We start from the raw sequence: 14,742 nt of genomic DNA on the forward strand, positions 1-14,742 counted from the left end.
TCCAAAATGACCTTGCTTACTGCACTTTATCCAAAGATAGTTTAAGGGTAAAATTTGGCCAAGTTCTTCTCCACATTGTTATGAATCCAAATAAAGAATTTGGAACTGCATAAAATATGTAGCAATGGTGAATATAATAAATGCTTTGATGGGAATCCTAGAGCCAGTTTGGAATATGATCTGTGTCATTCAGAATGAGGGTGAGTCTGCCCAGCTGCAGTAATGTTATGACTGTATTTACCTTCTATGTCATTATCTGAAACTGGGTTCAAAAGAGATCAAAATAAAGGAATAGGATAGTGCAGTCTGATTTTGGATGGCATATAAAGAAGCTAGAATATATGCACATCATTTAGCAAGAAAGAAAAAATTCCAAAATCTACATCTAAATAAGAATGTTAAGTATTAGTTATTCAGAAGAAAAATATATAAAGTTGCTTATTTCCGTATTTATAATAAGCCATCATTAAATTTAAATAGGATAAACTGTATACATGTGGCTTTAACCTGTTAATTTGAATGTGTTCACATGAGAGTAGGTCATGGTTTTTGTGTATGTGGAACCAAAGCTTTACATTTTTCTAAATTTTCTAAAACATAGTATCCTAATACTGTCACATTTTAAGTCAATAAATAGCATCAAATAAAAATAAGCAAACTGCCAGCTTAAAATTAATGAATATCCTTTACATCTTAAAATTTGGGGCAAAATATTTTGATATCAAGCTAAGCACAGCAGGTATAATTTATTTGAAAAAAAAATAGGGGGGCTTCCCTGGTGGCGCAGTGGTTGAGAGTCTGCCTGCCAATGCAGGGGACACGGGTTCAAGCCCTGGTCTGGGAAATCCCACATGCCGCGGAGCAACTAGGCCCGTGAGCCACAATTACTGAGCCTGCGCGTCTGGAGCCTGTGCTCCGCAACAAGAGAGGCCGCGATAGTGAGAGGCCCGCGCACCGCGGTGAAGAGTGGTCCCTGCTTGCCACAACTAGAGAAAGCCCTGGCACAGAAACGAAGACCCAACACAGCCAAAAATATAAATAAATTAATTAATTAATTAAAAAAAATAAGAATAAAAATAAATTGGAAGTCTGAAGTCCTGGGTGTGAATCTAATTTACTAGTCGTAGGGCCTTGGTAAATTATTAAACTTCTTTGTCTCAGTTTCCACATGAGGAAAAAGGATGACAACCTCACAAAATAATTATAGGTATTAAAGTAAAAGAGTATGAAAATGTTTTCAGTAGAAGAAAGACAAGGCACAAAAACGATATTCAAAAAAGTGCTTTAACAATATTTTATTTTTCTTTCAACTTAAAATAATCCTTTGACACCGTGTTGAAATGCCCCTCAATTTAGAAGAATGCTGACGTGCACATATGAGCACTGCCACAGAAAAGGCGGTGTTGGTTATGGAAATGGAGTGGGGGCTTTCTCCAGATCTCTTGTGCTCGGTGGTGTGCTGATACATGGTTCACAACCAGTTCCCTGGGGGGAAGAGCTCAATTTATAGCATTTTCTAATCTACTTGGTCTAAACCCTTCCATGTTGACCAATTCCTGGCTATCCACATAGTGTCACTGGACATGGCATTGGGAAGAGATGTGCAGTAGTCCTCTCTTGTGTAATATTTCCACCAGACAGAAACCTCAGGAGTGCAGAGAAATGCCAAATACAGTAAAATAATTAGGAATTTATATGATCTTATTACCTCTATTTTTAATATAATTGTTTTAATTTTGTTTACATAATTTCATCACTTATTATAATGACTATATTTAGCAATTGTCTTGCGAACTTCTGAGTATTTAACATTGGTCTCCCAAACTGAAGTTTTCTTATTCCTTGTGAGATGTGGTAACCAGATGTAGGAGCATATTCTAAGTGTTGACACACATGACATTTAAAATGGGGAAGATAATTATTGGTCAGTCCTTGGGTCCAAGAGCTATTGGGAAGACCTTAAGATTCTCCGTCTGTTTCTTGAGTTATGGTTTGGAATCCTTTCGTTTATATATAAAGTTTGGATTTTTAAAATCTTACAAACGTTATAAAAATCTTATGAACACATCAGGCTCTTTTCTGTCAATTTCTACAAACATTGTAAGAAGCCTTGTCCTTAGAAAAATTTTATTCTAGATGACAAGATTTGAAAAAAAAAAAAATATTTGAAAAGCCTCTAAAACTACCTCAACCCTTTTGGAATAATATACTTAGAAAGTGAAAAAAGTTTTCTTTCTTTTTTTTTTCTTCAGGTTTTATTTAACCAATTGTGTTTTTGTTGTTGAATTATTATAGTTTCATTCTCATTGAAAATACAATGAAACTAAAAATGTATCATCATAAACTTTCTGGTGTGATTGATACCGTGATGAAATCATTTATACAAACTGAAAACTTCGTTGAGTATATATAAAACAAAACTTTACGATTTCAAAAACACCAGAAAATAATAGTCGAAATGCTTTGTGAATGCCCAAGGTTGGAATATAGCATCCTGTACAAACTAGCAATGTGTCACAGCACCCCATTTAAAATGGCAAGCTTCATCTTCTGAGGTGTGGGAGATACAATCCAACATTGTTAGACAATGGTGTGTATATGGTGAGGTTTGGACAAAGGCTGATGCAGCAAATGGTCTCTTCTCTACTGCTCTTACTTTGTTGAAACCATGGTTTAAAATCTAGTCCTCTGTGTAAAGCTATTTATCTTCCCAAGCCCCATCTTTTAGGTTGAAGTGCAAAAAAAAATAATAGTAATAATAATAATAATGCTTACTGTCATCACTGCATTAATTTCAGTTTATTTATGAGCAAGTTATTGTTCCTGACAGGAAGGGCCATGGTTCACTAAGAAATGAGAATAAACTAAAAAGAGAGCATATAGAGGACAACAGGGTGCCTGTGCTATTTTCACGGCCTTCAGCAGTTGACCTGGGCCTGGCCTGATTGAAACACATTCCTTCTAAGTAAAGCACCTGATACAATTTTAGGAAAATATGTAAGTGAATCAGTTTTTGCTTTAAAAAAAAAAATCAGTACCTTACTATGTCTTGAGAAAAATACTAGATATAGACAAAGGATAATAAAACTAGAATTTTATAAAATTTTGAACTATTCAATCTGATGAAATAAAAATCCTAAGAGAGTTTTAAAAGCTGATTATTACTGCCAATTATGATCCCTGAAATGTTCATGGAGTAACTAGATCATACCTGAGATTTTACAAAAAGTTTTCATGCCTACACCTCCTTGGCATCACAGAAAATTTGCCATGAGGTAGGGAGGGTGCTATTGTTACTTCCATTTTCCCTAGAGGAAACTGGGGCTTGGGATTTCCAGTAAGTTTTTTCACCTGGACATCTATTCATTCTCTCAACAGATATTCTGTTGAATACGCACTTTATTTTTGTTGAAATATATTTGACAAAAATATTGAATGCTTCGTGAATTTGCAAGTCGTCCTTCTGCGGGGTACCTGCTAACCTTCTCTGTCATTTGAATTTCAGTGTCTGCATTACTGAAGGAGCACCAACATGTACTTTTAAATAGACAGATATTTACATTGACATCATTTAATGGTTTTTGAGGCATATTCTTCACATCAGTTCTCATGAGCTTGAGAGAGAGGGGTGAATAGAATGATGCTAAAGAAAGAAGCATAAGGAATAGAAGCAGGAGCTCTCTCTAGTATGTTGGATAAAACAAAGACAAAAAACAAACCCTCGGAAACCTAACACTGAATTCATAAATGGGTGAGAAACAGAATCTCTGTCTAATCTTCAAACCATTTCTAGGGTTGCTCTGAGGGACATTTCAGATTTCAAGCTGCTGCCTTAGATAAATACCTCGCTGTACTTTAGTGCTTACTTTAATTCATTTTAGGTAAGATCTATAGCCTTGGTTCTACACACCCTGAGACTTGTCTTTGTGTTTATCTTATTTAAGTGCATTTTTTCATGTTTTACCCAGGGGTTATGTAGAACCCCGTCGAGTCAATTATTTGATTAAAATTAAGTTGGATAACAAAGAACCAAGATACTGATTATTTTCCTAACAAATTATATTTGGTCAAAACAATACAAAAGTAAAGGAGACACTAAAACCTAATATTGTAGCAGTAATTTTAAATATATTGATTAATATTCAGGATGTTAAATTTCAAACCAAGTAGAAAATTCTTGTTATAAGGATTGTTAACCCTTTAGATTGTATATGTTCCTTGGATGTAATTTAAAAATCAGTCAGGGAATTCCCTGGCGGTCCAGTGGTTAGGACTTGGTGCTCTCACTGTCAGGGGCCAGGGTTCGATCCCTGGTTAGGGAATTAAGATTCCCACAAGCCATGTGGCATGGCCAAAAAAATAAAATAAAAAAGTAAAATAAAAGAAAAATCAGTCACATGGGTAGCTTTATACACACACACACACACACATATGTATGCATATATATATCTATATACACATACGTATGTGTGTGTGTGTATATATGCATGTGTGTATGTATATATTATAAATATCCCAAATACAAACAGGAAAGGAATCTTTTAAAAATACATTGAATTCTTTGATGCATAGATAGACAAAATCCTGATAAAATAAAATATTTTCTTGGAATTTTAGTTGTGGAAATTTAGTCTTCAGAGCGTATGGTGTGTTGCCTTCATGACGCACTCTTGCCAGCTTTAATCCTGACTCTCTCCATAGCTTTGTGGATAGTTCTAATGGTGCTAGGATGTGCTCCCTATTTTCAATGTGAATCTGGACATCTTAATTAGAAATCTGTACTCAACACTGTGATGAGATGAAGGTTCAGCCATTCTTCGTATAATGGACAAGAGAGAAAATGGTCCTGATTTTTCCATTTTCATTGAAATGGTATAGTGGCCAATAAAATAATACAAGGCAGGTGAAAATCCGTATTTCTTACCCTACTTGATTGTTCCTCATAGGAAAAAATCAGTGCTGTTGACCCACCATCAACATGATTCCCATAAGATATTTTACAAATCCTACACATGAGTAATACTAAGTCATCTGTGCTTTCTTACCAGTTTCCATTTTGTCCAAACTAACAGGGTTTGGGAGGAGAATTGATTATGTGATTGACATGGAACTGGAGTGGAAAACCTTTCTTTGTATAAAGACAAACATTTTAATTTTGAGATACAAACTTTGATTCGCTGACCCATCTGATTGCTGGAGACTTACAATCAGCGTCAGTGAAGTTTGAACAAAGCTTTTGTCTCAATGGCTATGAAAGACATGTCTGAATCCTATCCTTTTTGTGGAGTCTTAGCCACATGTCCCATAACTGCTTCCAGAAAACATCTGCTTAAGGGTCTCATAGTAAAGTCAGACTTGGCTTCTCCCAGACTGAATGTCTGAGCCTCACCTTTGACAAATATGTTCTCTTCTCCGAATTTCCTGTGTCTGCGGATAGTATCAACACTTAGGCTCTTGGAGAAAGCCTTCTTTATTCTTTTTAAAGATCTTTGTTACTTACCTCTTTCTCTGTGTTTAGGGTACAAGGTTGTCGGCTGATCTAGCTCAGCTCCCCTCCCCCTCCTCTCCCAAGGGCGCTGCTGGCTCTGGCCCTTGGCACCCACAGTCCTGTGGACACTAGGCCTGCTCACGTCTACTCTTTCCTTAATTCCTGCTGCCAGACAAATAAAGTGGACTCCTGACATTTATACATATATTTAAGTTCGAGAGAGATGGAGAGGAAAAGAGAGAGAATAAATAGTGCATTTATTTTTTTTTAAAATTAATTAATTTATTATTTTTTTGGCTGTGTTGGGTCCTCGTCTCTGTGAGGGCTTTCTCTAGTTGTGGCAAGCGGGGGCCACTCTTCATTGCGGTGCGCGGGCCTCTCACTATCGTGGCCTCTCGTTGCGGAGCACAGACTCCAGACGCGCAGGCTCAGCAGTTGTGGCTCACGGGCCTAGTTGCTCCGCGGCACGTGGGATCTTCCCAGACCAGGGCTCGAACCCGTGTCCCCTGCATTAGCAGGCAGATTCTCAACCACTGCGCCACCAGGGAAGCCCGTAAATAGTGCATTTATTTTAAAGATTTAAATAACACGATCATTTTACTCTGAGCATACACCCTAGTGAGTCTGAGAAGGAAAATGCAGACCTCCCATGCTCCTTGTTGATCATGTTGTATTTCACTGTCTCGCTGTCGATTCCAGGCTGATTTTGACTAGACACAAGTTCGACTTCATGAACTATCTTAGAGTCTGCCTCTTGTGTGTAGATAAAGAGTCACTGCATTTCCAAAAGGTCACTGTAAGTGTTTTGCTCCCCTGTGGACACAACTGCAAAACAGCCGTCTTTGAACATCTTTGACCACATGGAATAAAAATCTTCCACTTGTTTCTCTCAAGGTCTGCTTCATGGCCCCTCTCTCCTCCAGCCCCTGGATGCACCGTTCTCATTTGTTCTGTTCTCCCATCATGTTGTACTTCCTTGCCACGAATCTGCCATCTTCTCCCCACTGTGTGTACAGACCACACGTACGTCTGAAGCGTCGCTCATTTTGTGAAGGCTATCGCTCTTCCATCCTTTGTTTTCTCCTCTCCAAGCATCTCCAGCCACAGTGATCAGCACAAGACACAGGTGTTGCAAACTGCTAACTATGCCGAGTTTGGGCCCTTACTTCTGCTTCACGTGTGTTAGTGTTGTCTGCACTGCCTCAAGGAATTTCTGTAGGTCAGAGGCAGCCTTGTGTACAGAAAAGCCTGTCCTAGAGTCTTAACAAATGAACAACAGCAACAACGAGTCCACGTTCATGGAGCACTTGCTTCATGCCGGGCACCGAGCTGATTACTAATACTTTTAATCCTCTCAGTAAACCCATGAGGTGGACATTAGAACCATCCCCGTCCTATAGATGAGGTAACAGAGAACGTACACAACATCCCATGGCTCATATGTATCCGAGGGGGATTTGATCTTAAATATCCTGGGTCCAGACCCCAAACTGTAAACTGCTACCTTAGACCAGTCTCGCATTATCAAATCAAACGGTGCCGATGAAAGTATTTACAGATAAACTGTAAAATGTCAGGCATGTATGTCCATAACATATCTTATTTCTGGGGGCACATTGATGAGCATACACTCAGTGCTGAATAAAACTTGATGATTAGGGGTGTATTGTTCAAAATGAGCACCCTGTGACTTGGTTTTGCTCTTATGAGTTTGGAATTATGGCTGTTCTTTTAGATTACACAGTCAAAACAGGCTCCTACTTGGAAATTTTATTTTCATATTTTAGATTCATATGACATCGTTTTTCTAAAGAAGTTAACATTTTATGGCCCATCTGGGAATGTTATTTTATGCTGTGTGATTTTACTCCCTAGTTCTACTGTATATTGGGAACTCAAGATATTCACTGATGCTTTTTCATAAGGATGTTAAGAGGATTAATCTAATAAAGTTTGCAGTTATTTGCACTTGTTTGAAAAGCCCGCACTGTTAAAAAAAAAAACAGCACTGTTTTTCCTCTTATCCGCTTTACCACGTCAGCACTGCCTTTTTCCTACAGTGGGAGATCCCAAAGGGACTGATTCATGATTTATTCTTCTTTGCAAAGAAGGAAAAATACGGTTACCCAGGGGTGGTTGGTAAAGAGAATACCTGCTAACTGTTTGTGTGTTTCAAAGATTTGAAAACTAAATGGAGTTTCAGATAACCACAGAAGGATTCCAAATACTGAGGCAATTTACCTGTGTCCCAAGTAAAAAAAAAAAAAAATTTGTTGGGGCAGTGGGTAGGTAACCAGAGCCCAATATCATATTATTTTTGTCCCAGCACTGACATCATTAATCAGTGAAGGGGAGCATCTCTCTAATAGTCTTCATTACCCGTTTTTTCTCAAAATAGAAATGATGTTGCTTCCCTGAGCCTCCCTGACACACAACAGGAAGCAGTTTGCTTTTAGCATTGGGTTCCTGGAACAAGTTACATTTTATTTCAAGAATTTATGTGCTATTTCTGTAAATTGTTCTTAAATACTTGTATTAGCATTTAGGAAAGTAGACGAATTTAAAGTAGATGTAACCACTCCATGTTCAATTTAATGACAATGTTCTAAAGACCTAAAATTAAGAGAATACGCTATTAATATTAGGTTATCTACCATATGAAGTTTATGCTTTTAATATGCATCATTTCATAGATCTAGAATGGAATTATTAATTCAAAGAGCAAAACAAGTAGAACACGAAACAATACCCCAAGAATTGGCAGGAAATCCTTAAAGTTATAGGCAAGAATTCAAATAAGTTTGTTGAAAAGCTTTCATTTTTTTCTTGAAAAAAGCTATAATGAAAACATGCTCATTTAAACATTACTGAAATTCACTTTTAAGATCAGAATGATGTAAACATAAACAGAGCAATTGTTTCTAAGGAAATTTATGTAAATTAGATAGTTATTGCAGTAAATCTATGAAAAAGATCAACCTTTCATACACTGAAATGCAATCATCGATAGGACAAAAATTCATTCCACTCCAGTATTTCACATATTACCATTTGTTTTTAATTAAATAAATGTCATCTTCGAACTAAGCTTAAAAAGAAATTGGTTTTGGTGTAATATTGTGAGGGACATAACCTAGTAAAGGTTTTGAGTCCCCCTTTTATTTTAATATCAAAAAGGTTGTTTGTGTTTTAATAATCACTATTACATGCCTTTGTGCTGGCTCTGTGTTACTTTTGATCTGGGTATTTCAAAGTGAAAGAGTCATTATTCTTGTTCCTAATCCAAAATTTCTCTTTATACAGTGTATGATGTATATGATATATTTAGCACTAGTTAACAATTGAATATTGTTTCTCCCCAACAGACAGAAAGAAAGAAAGAAAGAAAGAGAAAGGGAGGGAGGGAGAAGGAAGGAAGGAAGCAGCAGGGGTAAAGAAGGAAAATTTCCAAAGAAAACCCCGAATGAGTGTAAAGGAAATTTTGTTTATGGTTTGTACTGTCTTTCTACACGTTAGCATCCCCAGGTGACCTGTTCCTATTGACGTTTGTTAAATAGTGTCATTCTTGTCACATCAAGATGATTTGTTACAATTCCTAAAAACAGCATATAAAAAGTTTCTCTGATGCTTTTTAAATGCTCCTGACTTTCTCTAGCCTCAGGGCCTTAGAACAGGATGTACCTCCAATCTGGCGGCTCCTGCTCTGCCCACACCCTCAGCACTCTGGGGGGCTCAGTGTCCCTAACAGCACCTCCGTGGTGTCCCCCAGCTCCCCACCACTCTGTCCTCTACCTCTGAGCCCCGCTGTTGTGACCATATGTCCTTCCATGTCCAATCTCCCACTGCACTTTCACCACATGCCCCTGTGCCTGACATCGGGTAGGACCTCAATTTTTGCTTATAAACGAATAAGTGGCTGCATTAGGGGTTGAGGTAGGTAACCCACTGGAGGGGTTATCAAAACATCACCCACTTGAAATTCCCTTCCTGTGCCTGGCAATTTCCTAAATCCACGATTTGAAGCCAATTTCTTTGGTGTTTAAAGATGTTTCTGTCCTTATTAAATGCTCAGTAAATATATTAAGTGAATGGGTGATTTTTACAAAGTATTCATGGAACTTACCCTTTTAAAAAGACTGTGCTATTTTTTAATTTAATTTACTTTTATTTTTAACATCTTTATTGGAGTATAATTGCTTTACAATGTTGTTAGTTTCTGCTGTATAACAAAGTGAATCAGCTATACATATACATATATCCCCATATCTCCTCCCTCTTGCGTCTCCCTCCCACCCTCCCTATCCCACCCCTCTAGGTGGTCACAAAGCACTGAGCTGATCTCCCTGTGCTATGTGGCTGCTTCCCACTAGCTATCTGTTTTCCATTTGGTAGTGTATATATGTCCATGCCACTCTGTCACTTCATCCCAGCTTACCCTTCCCCCTCCCCATGTCCTCAAGTCCATTCTCTATGTCTGCGTCTTTATTCCTGTCCTGCCCCTAGGTTCGTCAGAACCATTTTTTTTTTTTTTTAGATTCCATATATATGTGTTAGCATACGGTATTTGTTTTTCTGTTAAGACTGTGCTATTTTATATCCAACATGCTTTTCAGTGTATTGAATGACAGTGAACCAGGCTCATAAAATTAGAGTTTATTCTACCTAGTAGGATAAACTAGTCAAAATATTTTAAGATGTCATAAGTAGACTTAGTATATCTTTGTGGTACCTTTTAAGAATATAATACTCTTCTGGGGGGCCAATTTGCATTAAGCATTTCTTTTTTAATTCCACTCTGATGTTTTCTTATTTATTCATTTAAACTTCTAAAGAGCCTTTTCAGAGAACGTACTGCATATCCATTTGTGAGCCCAAAAATGGTTTCATGTGTTTTATGATGTATGCATAGGAAAAACGTTAACAGTATTTGTAGTTCTTAATCCCATTCAGCCAAAGTATTATTATTATTGTTATTATTATTATTGTTATTATACACCTTGTTTCTTAAAGTGAAATAGAAGTTTGGACAATTTTTAATATCCTTTTGTTGCATAACACAGTGTTTTTGTAGGCAGCCAGAAACGTGTGGCTCAGAGGGAGTGCAGAGGTGGAGAGGAGAGATTGGGGGCTGTGGCCACATCATCTCAAATAACAACTGCACAGGTGGTATGTGCGTGAATTATATTATCCAGGGAGGGCCAAGGAACTAAGAGAAAGGATGAAATGCAGAGAAGAATAAGATGGGATGCCGGAAAATCATATCAAAAACATCAAGGAAGGAGAGAAAGGAACAGGGGATGTGTTAAGTGTGCCAAGTGCCAGAGGGTCAGTTGTGTCCTTTGAAAAGAGGACACAGATTTGGTATCAGTGAGAAAAGGGCAAATGTAAACTCTGAGCCAAAATAACATTTCTCCTTAAAACCCCTCCTTCTCACTCTTCACTGTTCTTTTAGTCTCTTCACTGGAGGAAAGTACTTCTTGATGTTCCAAACTGTTTTTTTTTTTTTTTTTTGCTCGCAAGTGGATTTAAGCTGCATCTGTTTTATAAGGACTTGGCATTAAAATTCTGAGCCTGTAAGATCCCAGTTAATATGCCTGCTTTCCAAATTAATATTGAAGGGAATATCCAGTTTCCAGAAGGATCTCACTCTTTGTTTATAAAAGGTTATCACAAGTGAAGTGTTTAAATAGTTCCCTAAATATTCTCAAATATGTTAGTTTTTTAAAAAATTGTTGGTCATACAAATATTTAGTCTTGTGTAGACCTTTCCTGGATGTGAATGATTTTGCCGTTTATAATCAATTTTAATGCAACCATTGTGAGTGAGCGTGTAAGAGAAAAAGTCAGTGAATGAAAATATGACCACAGTGTAGTTGATGATGTTATCACCTGCCAGCAGCTCGACCAGTTTGGAAACTGGGTTACATTCAAGCGACCTCAGGGCACATTACTGCAAGAAGGGGTCGCCTGCAGCCCAGAATACACGTTTGCAAGGCCAAGTGGAAAAGATGAGGTTTATAACAGGAAAGCAAACACACACACAGTAATCGTGTAGCACCAGAAAGTGGGCTGCTATGTTTATTTGACCTACTTAAACTTCTTTTCCCTTGTTTTGTTAGTTAAATATCCTAAGGCATAATGGGACTAATATGCCCGAAGCAGGAGCTTCCTACACAAATTACATTTATGTTTTGGTAGTCAAACACTAGGGTTAGAATTGTCTGTTCTCATAAAATCACATCTTCAGAAAGTGTTGTAAAAGCCTGCAGGCCAACTTCTCCCCTCAGTACACAAATGCTGAATGGTTTTATTCTAGCCTGTAGCAAACTTATGCTTATTTTACTTAATTATATCTTTTTCTTTTTTTCAGAAGATTTATTTATTTACTTTATACAGGTTCCTATGATATAGATTTCAATGTTTTTACATAAGAATAAAACAAAATGAAACAAACAAAGAACACTAGACTCCAAGAAGATGAAAATATGAGAAGAAGAAAAGGAAGAAGCAAAATCTTAAACCTTTAAGTATTTTCTCTAAAAGTAATCATACTTAGTGCCAGTTTGAGGAGGGTGCCTCCAGATCTGGAATTTGCTGCTGCTTCTCTTTTCCGAATGGTTCCTCTGGACTGTGGGAGGGTTAGGCCCAGAAGAGATGGTCTTTGACTCGGCCCCAAGGCGACGCTCGCCTGGCTCCAGCCCCCTCAGTATCCTCACGCAAAGGAGCACGTCATCCTGCTGGCTAGCAAGCCAACAGTGGCATCGTAATGTCCAGGTGGTGAGGGAGTCTTCCTGAAAACGGCTGGAGACGTCTGCAAAACACTAGGGTTTAACTCGGCCACTGGCATGGAATAGACCCAGCCTTAGTTATCAGGAATTACGTGACCATCTACATAACATGGAAGCTCCAGCCCTACCCTGCAAATTCCCTGTCCTCTGTACCCAGATTTTTTTTTTCCATAGCACTTATCAGGATCTGGCAAATTATATCTTGTTTATTTGGGTGTCACCCGTCACTCTCCAGTAGATTATGAACTTCAAGGAGGCAGGCACTGTGTATTGTGGTCACTGAAGTACCAGCCCCAGGCCAGCACCAGGTCAGCCTTTCAGTAAGGGTGTATCTGCTAGATTCATGATTTTATAGCTGAAAGCTCCTTGCCCTGTGTTTGTGTTCTGGACTTGAACTTTATATAAACAGAGAAATCTTTTCCACCAGGCTTCTCTGGGGTGTTCAAGAGGCTCACCTGTTTCTGATGTCTGATTTTCAATATATTCAAATGCTAATTCATTCCTCTTCATCAAACGATTATTCATGATGGAACACAAATGCTTCCAAATTTGAGCAGTGATATTCTAGTACACGTTTTACAGACATGTCTTTTTTATTACCTATTATCTCCTCATTCACAATAAAGACACTAAGATTAAGATAAAACACTGACAACTAATTAAGTGGTATTTCAGTATTTCCCCCCTATTATATTTGCATATATGTTCAGGAGTATGCATTATGGTACTTTCTATAACCTTTTACCAAATCCAGCATTACTTTAAAATCATATAGGTTTACATAATGTATATAAAAAGAATCTGTTTCATTATATAAAGTATTAACAGAAAACACATTACTCTTTTTAAAATCATAATATGTAATGTCTTATTTGCCTCATTTTTAACTGAATATGGCATAAAGCATTTAAACCATACTGTAATAGCAGCATACCTTTATCTTATTCATTAAATATATTTTGATCAGATTATCAACACAAAAGATCACAGAATAAGCAGGCTTATACACAGAAAAAATTTCTTTCTGAAGCAAGAAAAATAACCACATCACATACACCATACTCCACAAAATTTCTGCGATTGTCAGCAAAAGTATGTAGCTCAAATTCTCGGCAATATTTGAAACAAAAATGTCACCTTGACCTCAAGGCTAGAAGTTCTAAAGAGTGGAAAAAGTCTAAAAATTAACACACTTAGCCAGTATTAACCAAATTTAGTTTTTAAAATTTATTTTAAATTGTCAGAGAAAATGTTTTAATCCATAAATTTTAATTGCAGAAAAGCAAAAATATATTTTCTCTGCAGTATTTCTAGACAGTATATATATGTTTTTTCAACATGGGGACTTTTGATATGGGGTGATAATAAGTGATGCCCTCAAGGGTTTTTGCATCAGAAAGCTTGTTTTTCCTAACCTAAATATTCCACATTGCTGTAATGGTAGGATCCTTCCACATTCCTCCAGAATCCTTGAACGCTTTCTCTATATGAACCTGCCATCACGTGTATTACCTGCAATTTTAATCCTTTTCTTTTGTGTCCCCCCTACACTCCCAGGTGTGACCTGGGCTCTTTGTGGGCGGGGCAGTGCTTATTTGTGTTCACACTGCATCTGGGGCAGAGTTGGTGTGAGTACACGTTGTTCAAGTTAATTGATTGTGTTTTATGTTTTTGGTCTTTCCTCCTAGTGACCACTCTCCTTTGCTCACACAGGGCCCTCATTACGGTGCTGCTCACATTTATACGTTTCCTTGTGATGTGCAGTTTGAGGATTAACTCTAAATATTAGGATAGTTACAGATATGCTCTTGGGGGTAAAGTGCGTGAGGTGCTTATATGGTTTCTGTGCTTCCACTCATAGGCCTGTCTAGTTTAGCCTGTCTGCTAAGCTTATAGCTGTCTTCTGGATGACTGAGGTCCCTGGAAATCTAAGCTTTAGGTGAGTGTGTTGATGCCCTATTTCTTCTTTATTTTTATGCTTCCAGAGTTAGGGGTCTCTTGCTGCAAGTAGCAGAACATTTGACCTAAAGTGGCTGAAACCACAGAGTTTTGTTTCTCTCAATGTCAGGAAGTCTGAAGGTAGGGATCCAGTGTTATTTTAATAGCTCAGTAACTTCAAGCTCCTGGGTCAACTTCCTAAGTGTTTTCTTGACTTTTACCTTCTGCTGGAGAACTGCAGACACTGTCCTTGTTCTCCCAGGGCAATGAATGCCCAAATGCAGTAAGAGAGGGGTGGGGACTTGTCGAGGGGAATGTCTTTCTCAGAAATGCCCCACAGACTTTCCCCCATGTCTTATTGGCCATGATTAGGTCATACACCCACACATAAACATTGCCGGCTGGCTGGTAAAGTCAATCTCCAATGCTTAAAGTCCTTCTTATAAAAAAAGAGCTGTACCAGCAACGAAGAAAGGAGAGAAAAAGGCTCCATGGAGCAACCCAAACTCTCTGCCCTCTGCTCCTGCT

The 14,742-nt window shown here is 37.9% G+C and overlaps 1 protein-coding gene and 1 non-coding gene across 2 annotated transcripts in view; one reads left to right on the forward strand and one right to left on the reverse strand.

Annotated features, from left to right (window-relative positions):
* CSMD1 (CUB and Sushi multiple domains 1) overlaps positions 1-14,742 on the forward strand; it is a 1,818,880-nt gene that overhangs the window by 1,252,117 nt on the left and 552,021 nt on the right. The window lies entirely within an intron of this gene.
* On the reverse strand, positions 3,425-3,526 carry LOC133081505 (U6 spliceosomal RNA). The gene has a single exon (XR_009698842.1). It is a non-coding gene; the product is annotated as a U6 spliceosomal RNA (small nuclear RNA).

This window comes from Eubalaena glacialis, chromosome 20 (assembly GCF_028564815.1).
Source record: "Eubalaena glacialis isolate mEubGla1 chromosome 20, mEubGla1.1.hap2.+ XY, whole genome shotgun sequence".
Taxonomy (NCBI): domain Eukaryota; kingdom Metazoa; phylum Chordata; class Mammalia; order Artiodactyla; family Balaenidae; genus Eubalaena; species Eubalaena glacialis.